Source organism: Delphinapterus leucas, chromosome 4, assembly GCF_059928025.1.
Source record: "Delphinapterus leucas isolate spDelLeu-1000000601 "Yukka" chromosome 4, BTC_Dleu_Yukka2, whole genome shotgun sequence".
Lineage (NCBI taxonomy): Eukaryota > Metazoa > Chordata > Mammalia > Artiodactyla > Monodontidae > Delphinapterus > Delphinapterus leucas.
Genome location: NC_143132.1, coordinates 116,503,467 through 116,526,022, shown reverse-complemented (window position 1 = coordinate 116,526,022; position 22,556 = coordinate 116,503,467). Strand labels below are relative to the sequence as shown.

General features: G+C 36.9%; 2 protein-coding genes across 2 annotated transcripts in view; one reads left to right on the top strand and one right to left on the bottom strand.

Annotated features, from left to right (window-relative positions):
- The window catches only part of GPR149 (G protein-coupled receptor 149), a 71,343-nt gene that overhangs the window by 22,399 nt on the left and 26,388 nt on the right, over positions 1-22,556 (bottom strand). The window lies entirely within an intron of this gene.
- The window catches only part of ARHGEF26 (Rho guanine nucleotide exchange factor 26), a 279,113-nt gene that overhangs the window by 237,388 nt on the left and 19,169 nt on the right, over positions 1-22,556 (top strand). Inside the window, exon 15 of the mRNA XM_089910975.1 lies at positions 1-22,556. This exon is cut by the window's left edge and continues 31,479 nt beyond it; it is cut by the window's right edge and continues 19,169 nt beyond it. The gene's annotated coding sequence lies outside the window, so the exon portion shown is untranslated.

Here is a 22,556-nt window from a genome sequence, read left to right as displayed (position 1 = left end):
CATTTAAACTCCTTTTTACATGAAAAATTGAGATTATTATGACACATTCTTTGAATTAACTATTGTGCTCTCATCCCAGAGTTCCATCTACATACAGTGCTGTGCTCAGTTTACTGTTATGGGATCACACATGAGCATAGTACTGCTCTTACAGGATGGAAATATTAAAGCATGAATAACTCAAAAGATAACTCATAAAGACAGTGATTTTATTATCTAGATGCCTGACTTCATTATTAACAGGTGTGTCCAAGGAATCATGACAAATCCATTTTCTGAATCTTCTAAAAGCATTTTGTGATTCTCTTTGTACCTAATTTAACTAAAATTGTAGAGACAATTGCTCATTAATGATAAACATTTACACTGATGAGAATCACTGGGTCTTATTTTGGCTGAGAAAAATAGAGGTCATTCCTTCTTCAGGTGCTTCTTCAAATAAGCTCTTTTATTCTGCAAATAGCCCTTTAAACCTCCCCAGATTAATTTCTCTCTTTCCCATCCTTTTTTTAGAAATGACTACATTTCAAATTTAATATTTAAACTAATAATTAACACTAGTTATTTCAAGGTCAAAATTGTTGTACCTAAGTAAATTAAATCCAAACTGCCAATATCCAATTCTGTAAAAGCACTTAAGGGTTAGATTATACGTACAGAGTTAAAAAAGAAAAGCCTGTTAGCTTAACTACCTGCCATTAGGCCGCGTGTCCAAATAAATGCCAAGCAAACCCAAACCCACCATATACTGAGCTAAGCCAATGTCAGATACAGGATTTTAAAAGTAGGAACATGAAAGCTAATTGCCAAGCCCCAGGGGCAGAAAAAGCAGGAGGAAAGTTCGTACAGCAATTTTACTTTTTGTATCTAGCAGATATTATGCTCTAAACCAGTGGTTCCTAAGTCTAGAGAGTCGTCAGCATTTCTTCAGGAAAATTGAAAAAGATACAAATACCAGGAATCCACACTCAGAAATGTTTATTTAATTAGTCTAGGTGGGGACTAGGTAATTCTAATGTGCACTCAGGTTTAAGAATCACAGTTCTAAACAAAACCTCAAAAAGGCGGCTAAGTGCGACATCGTGACAGATGCAAGTGAGATTTTTTTTCCTGGTTAAAATATATTGAAAACAACATGGATGCCCTTGGGAGACGGTCACTGCAGACTATCAAGCTGCATTCACTAAACCTCAAAGACGTTTGCTATTCATGTGAGCTTGTCTTTTCCATTCATGTTGCCACTGACAGAAAGTAATCTGAAGATTTGTTCTTGTTCCTCATCGTATACTTGCTTGTCAGATAACTGTATATTATAAATGCTGCAGATCAACAATCACTACACCATTTCCATTTGAGAAATCAAGATTTTTCAGGTAGCATTTTTCAAGAGTGCCAACAAAAGAAGGTTTTACTGTTTCAATTGTTGTGTTTTTAAATTAATTCAGTTCTGCTGGTCTCCAAATATTTAGGGTTTCGTTTTTCGTACAATGATTGTTTTTAAGTGTTCCCTACCATACCAGAAATGTCTAGTTGCTTTAATATTTTTAATATAAAGTCATTATTTTGGTGGTGGTGGGAGTGAGAAGCTTCAAGATTAAAACAGACTTTAAGATATTTTATGTGGAACTAACAGCTAAGATCTAATTGGAGAAATAAATGTAATGATTTGAAGTCCTCTTATGCAAGAGCATGGAAGTCATATGTTGTTAAGTCATAGCACTCAAAATTGAATTGGTGATATGCACTAATCTTTAAAAGATGTGATTACTTTCTAGCACAAGTTTCTTAGAAATATGCATTTGTCTTTAGAAGAGAGTAAGGGGTAAATTCTCAACCTAAATGAGTCCAACTGATGCTAAAATTACCTGTTTTGCTGCCCAACTACTTCTATCATCTCCAAACAATAAGACATCTTCCAACAGAAGTTATTCTGCTAAAAGTCAAAGTTTTTTTTCAACATAGGGAGTTAATATTTCCCTGTGGGCTTCAAGGTTTCTTATAACTCTGGCATTACTATGAGAGAATAGGAAACATTTAAAAACTGCTTGTTTGAAAGAAAAGAGGACAGGCCTTTGGCTCTGTTATATCTTGAAATTTGACAGTGAGCCTGAGCAGGAGGGAGTGAGGAGAGAAGGAGTTAAGCCCACTGGTGAGACAAAATAGCCAGCAAAAACATTTCAGACATATGGGTACATCCCACCTATTCAGGAAGTGACATTCATTTTCCCATCAACACCTGGTGCCAGATGTAGCAGAGTTCAGCCAGGGGTGGGTGGTGAAGGAAATACTCAGAAATCCAGGAAGGTACAGGAGACTGTCCACGGAAGCATGGATGCAGCACCCTGGTGAATCTAGATCCCTTTACCAAAAGTCATTTTGCAGAAAGCCAACTTACTAAAAGGTCAATTTGTGAAATGACCATTTAATCAAATTTACCACTTATCAAAAACTCAGACGGAGAAACAGTTTTCTTGAATAATTAATGTGTTTTACTCTAGCTATACTTTAAATAATATTCAATTTATTAAATGCTGAGGGTCATAAGATCATTAACTTTTCTTATGAGTGTGTTCATGAAGAATAATTTTATAAGGTGAATATTCATACTTAATATATTCAAGAATATATTCTTGATCATATTCAAGTCAAATATATTTTCAAATATATTCTCAATAAGAATATATCCAAATTCATTTAATATTTTCAAAAAGAATGTTCTGTAAAACAAATTGTGAGTATGTTGATAAATTTATTAAATTCAGTGAATCAGTCATTCAGAAAATTGCTCTTTCAGGAAATTGATTTTTGGTGAATTGCTCTGTGGGCTGGATTGGGAGAGGATTAGGGCTGAGATGGGGGTGTCAAGGTCTGGAAAGAGTAGAAAATTGCTCTAGTATAGATCGTTGTGAGGGTAGCCCTGGACACAGTGCCCATGCCCCATATCTGGAAAAGGGCTGCTATAATAAGCCTGGATGAATGGAGGCATTGGACCAGAGGCTACTTATTTATAGCCTCAGATTGCTCTGAAAATAAATAGGCTGGACCTGCAGAAGATGAAATTATTTGACCCAGCTGTGGGAGAACTGGGGAAAGAGGAAACTCAGAAAACAGCCTTGGGGCTGAGAAGCTTTACTGAGCAGGCCACATTTAAACCATCTCAGGCCACACAGTCATCTCTGCTTCCTTTAAGTCATGGGTGGTCCCAAGGTAGGAGACAATTCAAGTAGGGTTTGGCTGAGGCTGCAGGCACCTACTTCTCTACAGATTTTTCTCCTTGAAAGGAAGCAGTATTTTCAATTCTTATTTTGTTTCAGTCCCTGGCAATGAATATGGAGCACAGTACTGGGCACGCCCAAAATAGGTTAAAAAATGCTCGTTGACTTGATATAGTTATATCTGGACTCCTGAAAACTCACGTCAAATCATTTATGGCCTTTCTCATGACAAATTCTAATTTATGCTTTCTATGGCAAATTCCCTAGGAATCAGAATCTCATATTTCACAGGCATATGCTTGAAACACAGAGGTGTTACGGTTGTACCTTGACCTTTGAGGAAGAAAGTTACATACAGATACTGAATTGAAACCAAGCCCCCTGCACTTGAAAGTTCAGAGGAGGTTTAGAAAATTGTGACGATTTAAAAGCTCGAGGTGGGCTTCCCTGGTGGCACAGTGGTTGAGAGTCCACCTGCCGATGCAGGGGACACGGGTTTGTGCCCCGGTCCGGGAAGATCCCACATGCTGCGGAGCGGCTAGGCCCGTGAGCCATGGCCGCTGAGCCTGTGCGTCCGGAGCCTGTGCTCCTCAGCGGGAGAGGCCACAACAGTGAGAGGCCTGCGTACCGCTAAAAGAAAAAAAAAAAAAATAGCTCGAGGTATCTTCCTGAAATCTCAGGTGAGATTTTATTTCTAGTAAACTAAACTTCAAAGAAGCAAAGTTATAAATAGCTATTACTAGTAAAGGTCTAGCCATTTTCTCATGTAGAAACATTTCCAGACTCTATTTATATAAAGTAACTAGGAACAGCTCAAACCTAAAAAGATTTATTCAAAACCAAAGTCTGTTTGCCTCATCAGTAACTACCTCAAGGTATACAGCTCAGTAGTAGATACAAACATCTTCAATAAGAAATGCCAACTGAGGCGATTCCATGGTTGCCATGGAAGCCTAAAATTTGGGCTTATATAACTGGGATAGAGAAAACCCTACTACACTGGAGAGAAGCTTTTTGAAGTGAAATGTGGGTACAGTGCAATGTATGAAAGAATTATAGACCATAGCATTCTAGGGCTGGAAAAGACCTGAGGTTACCTAGTTCCAATCTTTTCATTTTTCTCGAATGTCTCATTTTTCAGGTGAGAAAAAATGGCAAAGAGCCTGCCCAGTGTCACAAAATCAGTCCCTGAGCCAGAGATAGAGTCCAAACTCTGTCCAGCAACAAGAAAGTCAACCAAGATCCTGGGCTTGTGTGCCTTTATGTATAACTACTGTGTGTCAGGGTAGAGCTAACTTGGGGTTCATTGTTGGAATTCCATCATCAGTATGGCTATTCCTTCTGGCTACAGAATAACTATAGAATAGTTATTAGCACTTCTCCTAGGCAGAAGAGGAGGATGTATGAGACATTGCTGGTTCTTCTTCACCTCTTCTCTCCTACCAGCTTCTCTTATGGACTTCCCCTAAATGGACATGTAAGTAAGCTACAGCCTTGAATGCATATTATTTGTTTTGTGAGTATGGTTGTGTGTATGCCTGTGTTTCGAGAAATACTATTTCTTAAATGATACGAGTATGTAGTGCATATCTAAGCTTATGGGTTGAATATGAGTCAGTCTATGTCTGAGGTCTTGGTGTTTAGATATTGTTAGGTAGAGAAGTTATTTGCTGAAAAGAAACTTGAAGTATGCCTGCTATAGGGCAGGCAAGGATGATGAGTTTGGAGGTTATCTGATCTGGTTTTCATCCCCAATCCCTGGGGGTCCTTTGGAGATGGAAAATCCAGAGTAGGAATTCATATATTTTTTGTACTGGTGGTGAGTACTAAGAAGCTTAAAACTCACAAGAGGAACTCTTAACATAGGCATGACACCCTTACCATAGGCATGACACTCACCCCTTGTGAGTGACTGCCTAGTCTTTTCATAGCTACTGGGGGGGGGAGTGAGTAGGACAAGAAGAGAGGTAAAAGAGAACCCTGGAGTCTGACGTTCTGAGTATAATCTTGACCAGGTGCTCACCAGCTATGTGATTTTAGGGGAGCTCCTTTTTGGTTTGTTTGTTTACCATCAAGTCTACACATGGACTATATACCCTTAAGAACTGGTTGAGGGACAGGCATAAATCCAAAGATCTCCAATGTGGTAATTTTCACAAATTTCTGTAACTTTCTGACTCTTTGCTATAGATAAGGGGAATGACTAATGGCTCATAACAAATATTAGTGAAATGAATACATGAATTAATACATATCTAATCAACATTAAACTCCTAGTATTTAAAAGATGCTTCATACTTTTAGCTTGTTTCACTTCAATATGCTGTGAGGTGAATCTTTTTATCTCCCTTCACAGTTGAGGGAACTGAGGGTCAAATAGAGGTTGAAGATTGGTCATAAATCAGAACTAGAAAGTGCCAGCTCCGAGCTCCTGAGACCACAATCACAACTTACACAACTGCAAAGAACTAGACGTCGCTTAAGACCCAAGAGTGCCCCCTCCACTTTTGCTTGCACCAGTATAGGATCAGCATGACAAGTACCCCCCAAAAAGACTCAGACTTGACCTCAAGAGAATACTCTTTTGAGGGAGGAAGATGATGCTGTCTCACGGGGTGATTCTGTGATCACAGGAAAGGGCTGTTTGTACAGATGTTTTAAAAGAGATCAGATTTCCACAGTGGAGCCTGTATCCATCTCCCTAACTGAACAGGAAGCCCTTTGTAGTGAAACCAGTTCCTTAAGGCAACATTCATCATATCTTCAGAAGAGACCACCTCTCACTCTTTGATTCCACCCAGGGACTTGCCTTAGAGGGACTGTGCATTCTGAATGGGCAAAATAGCCCTGTGAAAGACGTTGCTGAAGAAGACACAAGATTAGAGACAAAAAAGAAACATAACCACTTCAGATTTAATCCTTGTAGAGCTGACACTAAGATTTGGTCATCTAAAAAACATTAATTTATATTTTTCTTGCAAAGACATTTATAATAAAGTTAGGAATGTCTAAATAGTAGAGTCAATATTTTAAAAATATTATAATAATCTGAGTATTTTCTTTCTATTCATCCGGGAGAAATTCAGCTTTTCTCTTTTGGAAGAAGGGTTGAAGTGTATTTTTCTTCTCTTTTTCCCTTTAAAAGAAACATCCAAGAGACTCTCAGGATTACGCTCACTAGATGTTAAATTTTAAAATGCATAACTGAATATATATAAACAGTACCTATCACTGCAATTTTTGAATAGAAATTTTGTACCAAAAAAAAAGTGGAAAGTTCTTGGACTTTTCATGCCTCTTTGGGTTGAAATGTGCTCTCTTCCTCCCTCTCTTTCTGCAGGATGAACTATTATCCCTTGCAAAGCTCACAATGAAAGCTGTGATTATTTTAGTTCTCCCTTCAGCAGAATTAAGTGTGCCTGTAGCATTTTTGCCCAAACCACAGTAATCAATTATCTTGAAATATTGTCATTACCTGTGCCCTCCTCCCTTCCTTATCCCTGAGTTACTTGAGAGCAAGGGCTCTATCTTATTGCCTTTGAATATTAATACCTAAGCCCTGGGCTCAATGAATATTTTTTGAGTGAATAATCTAGACCCAGTCGGAAGTACCGATATTCTCCCCACAAGGTCAAGATGCAGTGACCTGACATAAACTCAAACCTGAGTGGACCCAAGCATACATCAGATCTCATGTCTTCTTTAATTTTGGTAGAGTAGGAGTCAGTGAGCCTAAATTATTTCCCTAGTTCAATCATCTACTATCTCTGGATGTCTTATTAAACTTCAAAAAGCTATACCTTCTCCAACATGGGAATGGTGGAAAATACATAAGACGACATCTAGAGAACCAGAGTTTCTTATTAGAGAGTACATTATTATTGTCACATCAAGCAAGCTTCCGGCACTTTCCAGAGTGCTGAAAAATTTACCCCGAGAACAAAAAACAACCTGGAAACATTTTCACTATACCTGTGCTTTCTATTATTAAATAGTACACATCCTGTGAACTCCTAGAAAAAATGAAGCAAAAAATAAGACAAAGAGTGAAAAAAAATAAGCCTGAGCATTAGTTTTGTGGAGGACCAATGATTTTTTATAACTTTCCTCAAGAGGCAGAGGCTTTTAAAATAAAGAAATAATATTATTTTGCCTATTTTGAGTTGGAGGAAAGCATACTGATGTGTGAACCATACACAGTTTCTAATAACATGTACTTTTAAAAATGCAACTGTTTTTTTTTTTTTTTTGCTGTACGCGGGCCTCTCACTGCTGTGGCTTCTCCCGTTGCAGAGCACAGGCTCGGGACGCGCAGGCCCAGCGGCCATGGCTCACGGGCCCAGCCGCTCCGCAGCATGTGGGATCTTCCCAGACCGGGGCACGAACCCGTGTCCCCTGCATCGGCAGGCGGACTCTCAACCACTGCGCCACCAGGGAAGCCCTGCAACTGGTTTTTTAGGTTGTTTTGAAAACTTATGTTTCAGTTAATAACTTATTTAGAAAATCCCAATGATCTATGTTACCTTACATTTTAGGTACATTTATATTTAGTTTTCCTCTTCTATAAAATGAATTGTGGAAAATAGCAACATTCCAAAATCTATGGACTCTTATGAACTGTAATTTGTGGGAAAAGTACCAATTTGGAATCCAATTTTCCTTTTGTTTCTCCTGTGTTTTATCAGGACAATTTCATACAACTTCTCTCTGTTTTTGTCCCTGTCTCTCTTTTTTCTTCCCATTTTCCCAATGTACTCTAAGCTTTTATTTCTGAGTTTTCTGAGTCTATAAGTACTTGGGCTTCTAAGTATATGCTCTTACCTGAGGACTGACTAAGCAATGACTTTCTGGTAACTTGGAAGCGGCATTCAGAAAACATAACCATAGCAAGGCCTGTGGAGTTGACAGGCAGAAACAGGGCAGGCAGGCCATGATTCATTACTTTCTCTATTGCCCTAACTTGACTCCAATCCACATGACCTGCAGGTTGACTATACTATCACAGAGCCATATCATTCATGGCACAGACAGAGGGAGAGCAGAATTTTACCTCATGAATTGGCCACTGTCAGGAAAACCAGGACCACCGTTAAGCTAAACACTTCACAAATATAAATACGTATTCAAATAAAGTGAAGAAACCACTTTGTTTGTATGAGGGCACTTCCTGGTGAGTGTGAGTGGGAATTAACACAGGAGAAGAGGAAGAACAAAAAGATTACCTCAGGGTTTCAAGAAAAAGGTAACCACTTGTAGGAAAATCATTATGGAGTATTAAGCTCACACCAGGCACCATATAAGACTCCGGGAGACACAAAGATTCAATCACAATCTAGTGGAGATGGCAGACACATAATTACAAAAAAGCATGATGAAAGACAGGGTAGGTGCATTTAAAAAGGCACAGAGGAAAGAACAATCACTTATGCTGGGGACACAGTCCATCAAAACTTACTGAAGTCACCTGGGAAATGGGTCCAAATCATCTTCGGAAACGACCTTATCTCTTACGAGTCTTCCAGATCAGAGATGAGCAAGGGAAACATGGGTCTTCTGGGATTAGTATATATGAAATCAAATGTTCTGTAGGTGTTTTAGTGCAGACCGAAGCCTCCTGAGTTTGGGTTGGCACTAATGTTGGATTGAAAATGGGTAGGATGAAATTTGAGGTCTTAAACTCTCTGATTTCTTCTTTATAATAAACTGATTTTGGCAGTAACAGATGAGGAAGAAATGCACTTCAGCTATTTAAATAAGCTTTAATACACAGAAGCTATAGAGCAGTTCCATCCAATAGAACTTTTTGCAATGACAGAAATGTTGACTTCACTCTCCAATGAAGTAGCCACTAGACACATGCAGTATTTGAGCACTTGGAATGTGACTAGTGATACTGAGAAAATTATTTTTAAATTTTATCTAATTTTAATTAATTTAAGCTAAAGTTTAGCTACATTTGGCTAGTGGCTACATTACTAGACAGTGCATCTTCAGAGCATAGAAGACCTGTCCCAGAAAACTGAGATGAAAAGTCCAATTTAGATTAACAACTAAATTAACAAGTATGACTTACTCTAGAATACAATTGGAATAAAGTTTTAGATACTATGAGGCTTCTACCCAAACCTGAATGTTTTAAACATTCCAACTATACAGATATGCAGATGTTCATTGATTAGCATTAACCAATCAGCTGCCAGAGACCTTATGATAATCGTCTTCTAACTAGCATTCCAGCTCTCCAATAAGTAGTTTCTGTCTCCTAGTTATCATTCAAGCTGATTCCTCCCTTTTGGCTTTGTAAAAAGAGTAAGTACTTTCTTACAGATTGCACATCTGAAATATATTGTTTTAGATCAGTAAGTCTATAATTCATATATGTGAAAAGCTATAATGGGGAAGACATTTTAAAAGTTGGAATATTTTAGAGGAAAAGTGAGTGCTGGGATATTAACCTGCTAGGAAACTAAATCAGACTTGAAGATACTGACCTACAAAAGCAAATAAATAATACTCTTAAAGAACTGACTTATTCTTGGGAGGTAGACAAAAAGCTTAGGAAGTAGATTTGGGGAAATATATTTAAAATCAGGTTGTTTAGTAATTTCTAGAGCAAGACTAAAACCATGGATACCTAAAAAATCATACACTCTGTCAAGTAAAGATAATGTTTTCCAAACCTTGATGAATACAGCAAAAAAAAAAAAAAAAAGAAAGAAAAAGAAAAAAATCACATATGGGAAAGCAGGAAATCATGTAAGAGTAATTTATTGATATGAAAACACAGACAGGGGCTTCAAAATATTTATTTAATATTTGAAAGTTGTATGTTTCTTGACTATTAATACTTTTCCTGATTCCTTAGACTCATATAGGGGCAGCAACTATTAAGAATTATAAACATGCTAATGCGTGTCCGGTTTTGAATCTAAATCTAGAGTACTTAGGTGGTTGGAAATTTTTAAGATTCTCACTGGAACATTTCATTCCAAGCAGGTATTTTTAAAATGTTGCCTAGATGAGCTTAAACTTATAAATTACATTTAAATTTTTTATTCAGATCAACTTCATTTCTTATACGGCAATCTTTGTTTAGTGAGAGACCAATGTAGCTATTGTCATTTTTATAAGTCAGGTAACTTATTAAAATGATAATAGCTAAGAAATAAAGCCAAACACCTAATTAATTGTCAAGAAATAGTGGAGCTCACATGTTATTGGTTTCTGTTATTAAGGAATTTATATTTTTATGATATATCTAATGAAACAGTATTCTTAATTATAAATATATATGCTCAAATGTATATATATGTGTGTGTATATATATATACATATTCTTTTATTTTGTGACTTTTAATTTACTATAATGGGAGGCTTAAAAACTTTTCTGTTTGTAATGAGTTGACTTTATTACTCTTCTTTTGCTTCAAAGTTTCCCTAAATCTAAAACTTCTTATGACTCAGTATAGGAGCTATCCATCTAAAGTAAATATTATATAATTTGAGAGGGTGTCTTACTCAGAGCGTTTAAAAATATAAATTATATCTGAAGGTGAACAAAATATCATGATTCTAAAAACAGAATTTCAAATAAAACTTGACATCAATAAAATATTTTTAGGAATATAAATATTAAGATTTAGATTATGTATATAAGGACTTTGTTGGAGCTAGAGATCTTTTCTCTCTTCCCCTTGTCTTGTTAACCCTTTTTCGATAATTTCCACCAGCCTGAGATGGGGGGGAGAGAGGTAAAAAAAAATGAGAATGGTTTCTTCTGTCAATTAGTTCCTTATTTTAAAGAATATAGTTTTTAAAAAGATGTCTAAATATTGAACCAGAAGATATGGCCTTGAGTTTGAAGTATCAATGTTAGCCTTGTACCTTGGGTATTTGAATCCTTCCCACTGTTCTGTAGATCCATTGGGAGTTGGGGGGGGGGGAAGTAAGTGTTCATGAATTACAGATCACATCTGAAATGGAAGCAAATCCAATTCCTATTATTCAGGAAAAGTTGAGAGTCATGTTAGGAAGACCAAATGCCTAAACCGGTACTGGGGTGAGGTGCCTGGTAAAGGACAGACCCATGGCAAAACAGAGAAAGAATCAGATTCTAAGAAGGGATAGAGTCAGAAACGTTCATGCCAAGAGAAGGCAGGCAAGGAAGAAGGGGTCCAGGACAGCCAACTTGGAGGGACTGTGGCTCATGTAATCAGACACTGTGTGTTACTGCACGTGTTTTATGTTGAGTCTTCTTAAAGAATGGAGTATGCCAGTGGTGTGCTGGAGCTGACTTCGTACTGACGTGAAATTTTCAGCAATCTTGAGAGTCAGTTGCTAAAAATTAAATTATATAAACTTATAATAAGCTATATTATATTTAAACAAAGATAATGAATACTCAAAATTCACCCTTCCTATTTATCTTATTACATTTTGTTATTATATATGCTCTTGAGATTATTTACATCTATTGTATCTGTACATTGGAAGTACTATATAATGTGCAGCTGCACATTTCTTCCTAACTCTGCATTCAGTGATATTACTTTGGTAATTTGAAATCAGCTATGGTGGGAGTATTTACACCATGGAAGTTAGCAAATGCTACAAATTAGTACTTGATTTTTTTTGTTTTATTAATTCCCTAGACTTAAGAAAGTAGTGGAGAAAATATTAATACTACTATTAGAATTAAAGTGTGTCTTGTCCATAGTCATTACATATGAAGAGCACAGAAAATTGAAAACTATTATCTGATTCAATAAAGGTTTTCTTATATCATTGGCAAACAAAAGACAATATGCCTTTGTTGTTTCACTTTCATCTTACTCATTAACGTATGAGAATGTTAACCAATATTCATATTAGAAATACATCTATTTGCCAATTGTAACTTGGCTATGGATTTGAAATTTTGGCAAAAATCAGTGAAAGCATTTTGTGATAATCAAGGAACTATATGGAATTTACAATAAAGAGTAGTATCTTTTTAATATTATTTGTAAAAGGATTGTGTGCTACATATTCTTTATATCAGTAATATTTATAATAATCGTATGTACTTACATACCTAGGTATATATTCACACCATTGGAATATTAATCTCATTTCAATTTACTTATCCCTCAAAGCAGATGAAAACATCTGTGACTGTCTAGGGGGAAGATAAAATTAGGCAATATATGTGAAAGTTCTTTATACATTGTGAAGTGCTATACAAATTCCAATTAAGATTATGATTAGGGAAGTTAAAGCACCCTTTTTTCTTTTCATCCAGATTTTCTCAAAGGCTTTAAAAGGAAAGAATCTTTACTCTATGAAATAAAGACTCACTGGGGAAGAAAGTTGCTTTATGGGGTTAAGTAAAGTTTTGTCAATTTTATCCATGTCTGATATTTTTCTTGCTTATTTTTATGGTCTTTTGTCCTAAATTAAAAATTAGACCACTTAGAATGGTTATTTCTATTTGTATCTGAATTGAAACCATTATAGTTTCCCAATATACACAGATGAGAACAGGAAGTTTTGGGTATAATTTAAAAAAGGAAGACAGGAAGAAAGAAAGAAACAATAACCTTGAAATATCATGGGGAAATGAGGTAAGCAGAATATAGTTACTAAAATTGAAATTTGGCTGAAATGACAAGTTCTGAGGCCCAACGTTTTCATTTATGATCTTGGATCTCAAAATAATTGTGTCCATTATTCAGCTTATCGATGTAGGAACTGACTCAGAGGAAGCAATGTCATTTGTTCAGTGACACAGTTATTAGCACTTGATTGACTTGGCCAACTGAAGAATGACTGCATCAAGTCAACCCTGTTTAGTTTTCACCATTAAGGCATGAAGGCATTAAGGCATGAAATGATGTCTCATCCCATTCATAGAGCTGAACGTAATTCCAGTAAAAATAAGAGGTGGAGGATGGGATTAATTACAACTGGGGCAGTTTTTCTCATTATTTTATAACTTTGGTTTATAAAGTACAGACTAGTGGTGCTCAACCTAAGCTGCTTATTGGAATCAATAGTTTAAAAAATATTGAATACTAGGGGTTTCCCTGGTGGCGCAGTGGTTGAGAGTCCGCCTGCCGATGCAGGGGACACGGGTTCGTGCCCCGGTCTGGGAAGATCCCACATGCCACGAAGCGGCTGGGCCCGTGAGCCATGGCCGCTGAGCCTGCGCGTCCAGAGCCTGTGCTCCGCAATGGGAGAGGCCACAACAGTGAGAGGCCCGTGTACCGAAAAAAAAAAAAAAAAAAAAAAAAAATATATATATATATATATAATACTAGAACAAACCAGCTGAGATCCTTATTTGGTTGGTTTGAAGTGGGGCCTGAGTATTGGTATTTCTTAAAAGCACTTCACATAATTTTAATGTCCAGATGGAGTTTAGAACCACTGGCTGGATTTAGGGTGTTTTTCTTTATTAGGTACTTCTCCAGAGATTAGGCTCATTAAACATAAATCAAAGCTTGTATTCATAATGTGAATATCTTATCAAATATTCAGGCTATAATTTCCCACATTTATACAAAACTATAATTCTCATGTAAAAGATAAGCTTAAGTAACATTAAAAAGTGAATAAATGCTACTATAAAGTTAATATTTTGAGGATAAGAAAAGCAAGCTGTAACCTATCTTTTCCCATAAATGTTTAAAAATTGTCAATTATTATTTTGTGTAACAAACATCATCTTTATCCTTAGACTAGTTTTGGACTCCTCCTTTTTTTTCTTTTTTTTAATATTTATTTATTTTGGCTGTGTTGGGTTTTCGTTGCTGCGTGTGGGCTTTCTCTAGTTGTGGCAAGTGGGGGCTACTCTTCATTGTGGTACGTGGGCTTCTCATTGCGGTGGCTTCTCTTGTTGCAGAGCACGAGCTCTAGGTGTGTGGGTTCAGTAGTTGTGGCTCACAGGCTCTAGAGCACAGGATCAGTAGTTGTGGCACATGAGCTTAATTGCTCCGGGGCATGTGGGATCTTCCTGGACCAGGGCTTGAACCCATGTCCCCTGCCTTGGCAGGTGGATTCTTAACCACTGCGCCACCAGGGAAGCTCCTGGACTCCTCCTTTCTATTCATTACAGATCCTATCTTTAACTCAAATCCCTCCTGGAACTTGACTTGCCACACTGGAATAAAAATTCCCATAGAATGTTTCCAGAGTTGCTGGCAGCTTTCCTCTGGCCCAGAGATAGATGGTCCGTTTACCCAGGCAGGACTGTTAGAAGTATTTGAAGGTATCACCTGAAGTATCTTTGTGGCACTATTATTAAGGAGTCCTTGCCATTTGACACCCTGAGTTCTCTTTACCAGAGAGCAGGAAAATAACTCTTTTACAAACACCTAAGTCACTTCCACAATCCGGCTTGAAACACAAAATTGCTTTCACTGACATTTGTCCATTAATTTGACAGTATATTAGAGTCCCTACTATATGACATACATACATATCCAAAGGTTTCTCTGCTTGATGCTTCTATATTATTATAATCATATACATGTGTAAATGGTTTCATGTATTTGAAATCATTTATATTACAATATTAAATCCTCATAATGGTCCTATGAGCTTACTAAGGGCCAGAGAGGTTACGTTACTTGCCTTATACAATATTTCTTGTAATATATAGTGGTTGTACCAATGGACAATCTAGGGAAAGGTCTTCATATCCTCCCCAATATTCTTCATTGATGCTCCCAAAGCCACTTGAATAAATTTGCTTTCCGATGGAAAACAGTGAGTTTACCACCACTTAACATAACCAGTGAGTTAAATACCACTTTAACATAAGTCCCTTCTACAAGACTGTCATTTTGATGCTGTATCTATATAAAAATCCTGGAGCCTCCCATGGTGATAAAATACTATATTCTATTGGATTAGGTGACATCATTTCTGAGTGATTCCTCCCTCATTTATACTGCAGTGAAACAGAAGTTGTAAAACCACCTTCCTAAGTTCTTGGAATTAAGTTATACTCAATTGATAAGCATTTTATAGGTATCCTTGAATATCTTTGAGGGGAATTTAAAGCAATTCAATAGATTTGGGGAAATGTATCTAGAATGTCCATCATCCTCTTTCATTTATTATAAGGTTGTAGAGATGAGGGAATTCTACAAAGAAAATAAACTTCGGAGTTTGACAGATCTTTTCCTGGTTGTGTTCTCTCCCATTTTGCGTGGATAATTTCTGCTTGTCATTCAGGTCTCTGTTGAAATAAATTCCTGATATTCTGGCAAGTCTACCCTAGGTTTTCAGTTAGACACTCCTGTTATACCCTCTATTTATTAAATACTCATTTAATTTTTCTCTTTTATGTTAGGAATTAACTGCACGATGACAGAGAGGATGTCAGTTTTGTTAATTGCTCTGTCTACCACCAGCACCAAGTGTAGTGCCTGGCACCTAGTATGCATTCATTGAACAGCTGCTGAATGAATGAAGGAAGGAAGGAATAAATAACATAATAGTATCAAACATTATTTCTATATTATTATGAATTATACACTGAAATAAATATTTGATATGTATTATCTTATTTAAGTTCACAACATCGGTTTTTTATTTGCTTATATTATTATCTAGGGGGATAGAGTACAGGCAGGTGGAGGCAAGACAATTCAGGCCTGCCTATTTCCAAAGCTCATGCTCTACTTGCAACATTCCATCAGAGACTAGCCACTACTAGAGTGGAAATGCAATATAATTCATGATTATATAACTCATCAAAGTGTATTAAGTATCATTTTGTTTAAAGTAATGTTTGCTCCAGAAAGAATGGATGTCGATAACATACTTACTGGAATTTTACACTAAAATACTATTGAATTTGTTGTTTCACAGGATGACCCACATGTTTGAGCCCTTGTTTGACTATTTGTAGCTATATGATTCATGGGATGAGGGGACTGGTTCAAAAGTTATCTTTCTTTGAAGAATGAAATTCAAAAAGAAATTAGTTATTTTCTAAAATTCTTAAAAGCTTTTTAACCCTTTTATTCCTGTAACTGCTTAAAATCGCTGACTATCATAAATTGATGACTTGACAGTAAGAGGTATTGATTTAGTGGTTGTTTCAAAGCTGTTCTGGCTTTGCAGATAATGCCAGTGAACTGAATATAGATTTATAGATCATAGCTAAAGATATAGAAAAGTGGCTCTTGAACAGAGATATATTCATGAAGGCAGAGCATCTATGTTTGCCCAGAGGCAAGGCGGTGTTCTCCAATGATTCTGCTTAAAGGTATTTTTCAATATAAAGCAGATCATCCAGCATACTTTTGCCTTGCTTTGCTGATAGTTTCGCCTCACAGAGAGTATAGGAGGTCATAGGGTACAGTTTCTTAGACTCTGACCAATAAGGGGAAATGACTAGCAAAATTGGAAGAGTTGAACATACAAGGAGAAAAATGTTTATTCCTAGAATATGTGCTATCTGGGAGGGAAAGTTCAGACATAGTAATCTGTGTACCTTTAAACTTGAAGCCAAATTTGAAAAAAAAAAAAAGAAAAACAAAAGTGGTATGAGCATCAAGATTACAATTCTGGCTATGTAATCATAAGTGATCCAGCTAAGGAAGAAAAGAAGATTGTATATTAAAAATTCAGTTCAGGTCAGGTCAGGCTTAAGGGGAACTATAGAATAAGTGACTCATCACCAAAGATGGGAAGATTGGTATTCAGAAGGACAAATGAAGAAAATGATCTTTGGCTTGTGAAAATACTAAGGGCAACAAAAAAGGCCTTTGGAAACATGTTCAGAAGAGAAGATCAAAGAAAGGGGTAGGCCACTGCTTGCAGCCAATGCCATAAGTGAAGGATGATGGAGGAACAGCAGATATCCTCAGATCCTAATTTGCTTATGTATCCTTTGTAAAGGAATTTTAAAACATAAAGAAAACACTTGTGAGAATAAAGGAAGAACGATTTAAAACAAGAAATAATAGAGGATCCTGAAGGAGTGGGAGGGAGGGAGGGGGGAGCAAAAGTAAAGGCCGGACCACTGAGACCGGCACCCCTGAGGGGTGGCTGGGGGAGGGGAGGAGTTCGTACACCCAGGGGGACCCACCCATGGTTAGGGGTCCAGTGACGATGGGGGAGACTCTGTGGGAGATGGGGCCAGGGTGTGGAGGAACGGAAGGGAATGGGGCCAGTGCTTTCCCTGTCCACTTAGGCACCAAGGAGCCTGTTGGGCTTCTGGGCCTAATCCTCTGCCCTTGGAGCCTCCCTCCTGCTGCGCAGAACCCAAGCCCCGCCCCTACCCTTTCACCCAGGGCCCTACCTCTACACTCAGAGACCCCCTCCAACAAGCTGGGCCTAAACCCCACCCACACACCCTCAGCCAGGGCCCTACCTCCAAACTCCAGAATTCTACACTCCAGAGGACCTCCTTTGGACGTGCTGCCTCTCCCCTTCTGCGCAGGTCCTAAGCATTGGCCCCATCCCATGCTCAAACCTCACCACGCCCCCACCTAGGTGGCACCCCACCCTAAACCTCAACCCTAAGTTCCACCTCTGCCTAAACTCTGCCCCCCATAGCCAAGGCTTTTTTTGTGTGTTTTCTTTTCTCCTCTTTTAGATTGGGGTTTTATATTACCTTGTTGTTGATTCATTATTGTTGATTCATTTATATTTTTATTTTTTCTAATAAATTTTTTATTTTCCTAATTTTATTTTATTCTTTATACTTTGTTATTCTGCTCCTTTTGGCTGTTCCCTTGTTTTTAGTTTTTCTGTTGTGGTTTTCTTTTACCTTGTTGCAGTTGTTTAATTACATTTTTATTTTTCCTAATATATATTTTATCTTTCTAATTTTATTTTGCTTTTTATTCTTGGTTATTATACTGCTCCTTTTTTTCTTTTGTTTTTTTCCTCACCATGTGACTTGCGGGATCTTGGTTCCCAGGCTGAAGATTGAGCCTGAGCTCTGGTCATGGGAGCTCTGAGTCCAAACCACTGGACTAACAGAGAACCTCAGATCCTAGGGAATATTAATCAGAGTGAGACCTCCTAGAGGTCCTCATCTCAGCACCAAGACCAGCTCTATCCAACTGCTTGCAAACTCCAAGCTGGACACCTCAGGCCAAACAACCAGTAAGGCAGGAATATGGCCCCACCCTTCAAAAAACTATGTTACAGACGAAGGCTCAAGGTAAAAACGTACAAGACCAAATAAATGAAGATGAAATAGGCAACCTACCTCAAAAAGAATTCAGAGTAATGATAGTAAAGATGATCCAAAATCTTGGAAACAGAATTGAGAAAATACAAGAAACATTTAACAAGGACCTAGAAGAACTAAAGAGCAAACAAACAGTGATGAACAACACAATAACTGAAATTAAAAATTCTCTAGAAGGAATCAATAGCAGAATAACTGAGGCAGAAGAATGGATAAGTGACCTGGAAGATAAAATGGTGGAAATAACTGCCAGGGAGCAGAATAAAGAAAAAAGAATGAAAAGAATTGAGGACAGTCTCAGAGACCTCTGGGACAACATTAAATGCACCAACATTCAAATTATAGGGGTCCCAGAAGAAGAAGAGAAAAAGAAAGGGACTGAGAAAATATTTGAAGAGATTATAATTGAAAACTTCCCTAACATGGGAAAGGAAATAGTCAGTGAAGTCCAGGTAGCAAGGAGAGTCCCATACAGGAAAAACACAAAGAGAAACACACTGAGACACGTATTAATCAAAGTATTAAAACTTAAATACAAAGAAAAAATATTAAAAGCAGCAAGGGAAAAGCAACAAAAAACATACAAGGGAATCCCCATAAGGTTAACAGCTGATCTTTCAGCAGAAACTCTGCAAGCCAGAAGGGAGTGGCAAGACATATTTAAAATGATGAAAAGGAAAAACCTACAACCAAGATTACTCTACTCAGCAAGGATCTCATTCAGATTCAATGGAGAAATGAAAAGCTTTACAGACAAGCCAAAGCTACCATGAAACCAGCTTTACAACAAATGCTAAAGGAACTTCTCTAAGCAGGAAACACAAGAGAGGGAAAAGACCCACAAAAACAAATGCAAATCAATTAAGAAAAGGGTAATAGGAATGTACAAGTCAATAATCACCTTGAATGTAAATGGATTAAATGCTCCAACCAAAAGACACAGACTGGATGAATGGATACAAAAGCAAGACCCTTATATATGCTGTCTACAAGAAACCTGCTTCAGACCTAGGGACACATACAGACTGAAAGTGAGGGGGTGGAAAAAGATATTCCATGCAAATGGAAATCACAAGAAAGCTGGAGTAGCAATACTCATATCAGATAAAATAGACATTAAAATAAAGACAGTTACAAGAGATAAGGAAGGACACTACATAATGATCAAGGGATCAATCCAAGAAGAAAGCATAACAGTTATAAATATTTATGCACCTAACATAGAAGCACCTCAATACATAAGGCAAGTGCTAACAGCCATAAAAGGGGAAATCGACAGTAACACAATAATAGTGGGGGACTTTAACACCCTATTTACAGCAATAGACATATCATCCAGACAGAAAATAAATAAGGAAACACAAGCTTTAAATGACACAATAGACCAGATAGACTTAATTGATATTTTTAGGACATTCCACCTGAAAGTGGAAGAATACGCTTTCTTCTCAACTGCACATAGAACATTCTCCAGAATAGATCACATCTTGGGTCACAAATCAAGCCTTGGAAGATTTAAGAAAACTGTAATCGTATCAAGCATCTTTTCCAACCACAATGCTATGAGATTAGAAATTAATTACAGGAAAAAAACAGTAAAAAACACAAATACATGGAGGCTAATCAGTGCACTGCTAAATAACCAAGAGATCACTGAAGAAATCAAAGAGGAAATAAACAAATACCTAGAAACAAATGACAATGAAAACACAATGATCCAAAATCTATGGGACACAGCAAAAGCAGTTCTAAGAGGGAAATTCTTAGCAATTCAAGCTCACCTCAAGAAACGAGAAAAATCTCAAAAAAAAAAAAAAAAAACAATCTAACCTTACACCTAAAGCAACTAGAAAAGAAGAACAAAGAAAACCCAAAGTTAGCAGAAGGAAAGAAATCATAAAGATCAGAGCAGAAATAAATGAAATAGAAACAAAGAAAACAATAACAAAGATCAATAAAACTAAAAGCTGGTTCTTTGAGAAGATAAACAAAATTGATAAACCTTTAGCCAGACTCATCAAGAAAAAAAGGGAGAGGACTCAAATCAATAAAATTAGAAATGAAAAAGGAGAGATTACCACTGACACTGCAGGAATACAAAAGATCATAAGAGACTACTGCAAGCAACTATATGCCAATAAAATGGACAACCTGGAAGAAATGGAAAAATTATTGGAAAAGTACAACCTTCCAAGATTGAACCAGGAAGAATTAGAAAATATAAACAGACAATCACAGGTAATGACATTGAAACTGTGATTAAAAATCTTCCAACAAACAAAAGTCCAGGACCAGATGGCTTGACAGGTGAGTTCTATCAAAATATTTAGAGAAGAGTTAACAACTCTCCTTCTCAAACTCTTCCAAAAAGTTGCAGAGGGAGGAGCACTCCCAAACTAGTTCTGTGAGGCCACCATCACCGTGACACCAAACCCAGACAAAGATATCACAAAAAAAGAAAATTATAGACCAATATCACTGATATAGATGCAAAACTCCTCAACAAAATACTAGCAAACAGAATCCAACAACACATTAAAAGGATCATACACCATGGTCAAGTGGGATTTATCCCAGGGATGCAAGGATTCTTCAATATACACAAAACAATCAATGTGATACACCATATTAAACAATTAAAGAATAAAACCCATATGATCATCTCAGTAGATGCAGAAAAAGCTTTTGACATTTATGATAAAAAAAACTCTCCAGAAAGTGGGCATAGAAGGAAACTACCTCAACATAATAAAATCCATACACGAAAAGTCCACAGCAAACATCACTCTCAATGGTGAAAAACTGAAACCATTTCCTCTAAGATTAGGAAAAAGACAAGGATGTCCACTCTCACCACTATAATTCAACATAGTATTGTAGTCCTAGCCATAGCAATCAGAGAAGAAAAAGAAATAAAATGAATACAAATTGGAAAAGAAGTAAAACTGTCACTGTTTGCCAATGACATGACACTATACATAGAAAATCCTAAAGATGCCACCAGAAAACTACTAGAACTAATCAATGAATTTGGTAAGGTTGCAGGATACAAAATTAATGCACAGAAATCTCTGGCATTCCTATACACTAGCAACAAAATATCAGAAAGAGAAATTAAGGAAATGGTTCCATTTACCATTGTAACAAAAAGAATAAAATACCTGGGAATAAACCTACCTAAGGAGGCAAAAGACCTGTACTCAGAAAACTATAAAACACTGATGAAAGAAATCAAAGATAACATAAACAGATGGAGAGATATACCATGTTCTTGGATTGGAAGAATCAATATTGTGAAAATGACTACACTACCCAAAGCAATCTGTAGGTTCAATGCAATCCCTATCAAATTACCAATGGCATTTTTCACAGAAATAGAACAAAAAATTTCACAATTTGTATGGAGACACAACAGACACCGTAGTCAAAGCAATCTTAAGAAAGAAAAACGGAGCTGGAGGAATCAGGCTCCCTGACTTCAGACTATACTACAAAGCTACAGTAATCAAGACAGTATGGTACTAGCACAAAAATAAAAATATAGATCAGTGGAACAGGATAGAAAGCCCAGAGATAAACCCACACACATATGGTCAACTTATCTTTGATAAATGAAGCAAGAATATACAATGGGGAAAAGACAGCCTCTTCAATAAGTGGTGCTGGGAAAACTGGACAGCTACAGGTAAAAGAATGAAATTAGAACACACCCTGACACCATACACAAAAATAAACTCAAAATGGATTAAAGACCTTAAGGTAAGACCAGACACTAAAACTCTTAGAGGAAAACACAGGCAGAACACTCTATGACATAAATCACATCAAGATCCTTTTTGACCCACCTCCTAGAAAAATGGAAATAAAAACAAACAAAAAATAAACAAATGGTACCTAATGAAACTAAAAGCTTTTGCACAGCAAAGGAAACCATAAACAAGATGAAAAGACAACTCTCAGAATGGGAGAAAATATTTGCAAATGAAGCAATGGAAAAAGGATTAATCTCCAAAATATACAAGCAGCTCATGCAGCTCAATATCAAAAAAACAGAAAACCCAATCCAAAAATGGGTGGAAGACCTAAATAAACATTCCTCCAAAGAAGACATACGGATGGCCAACAAATACATGAAAAGATGCTCA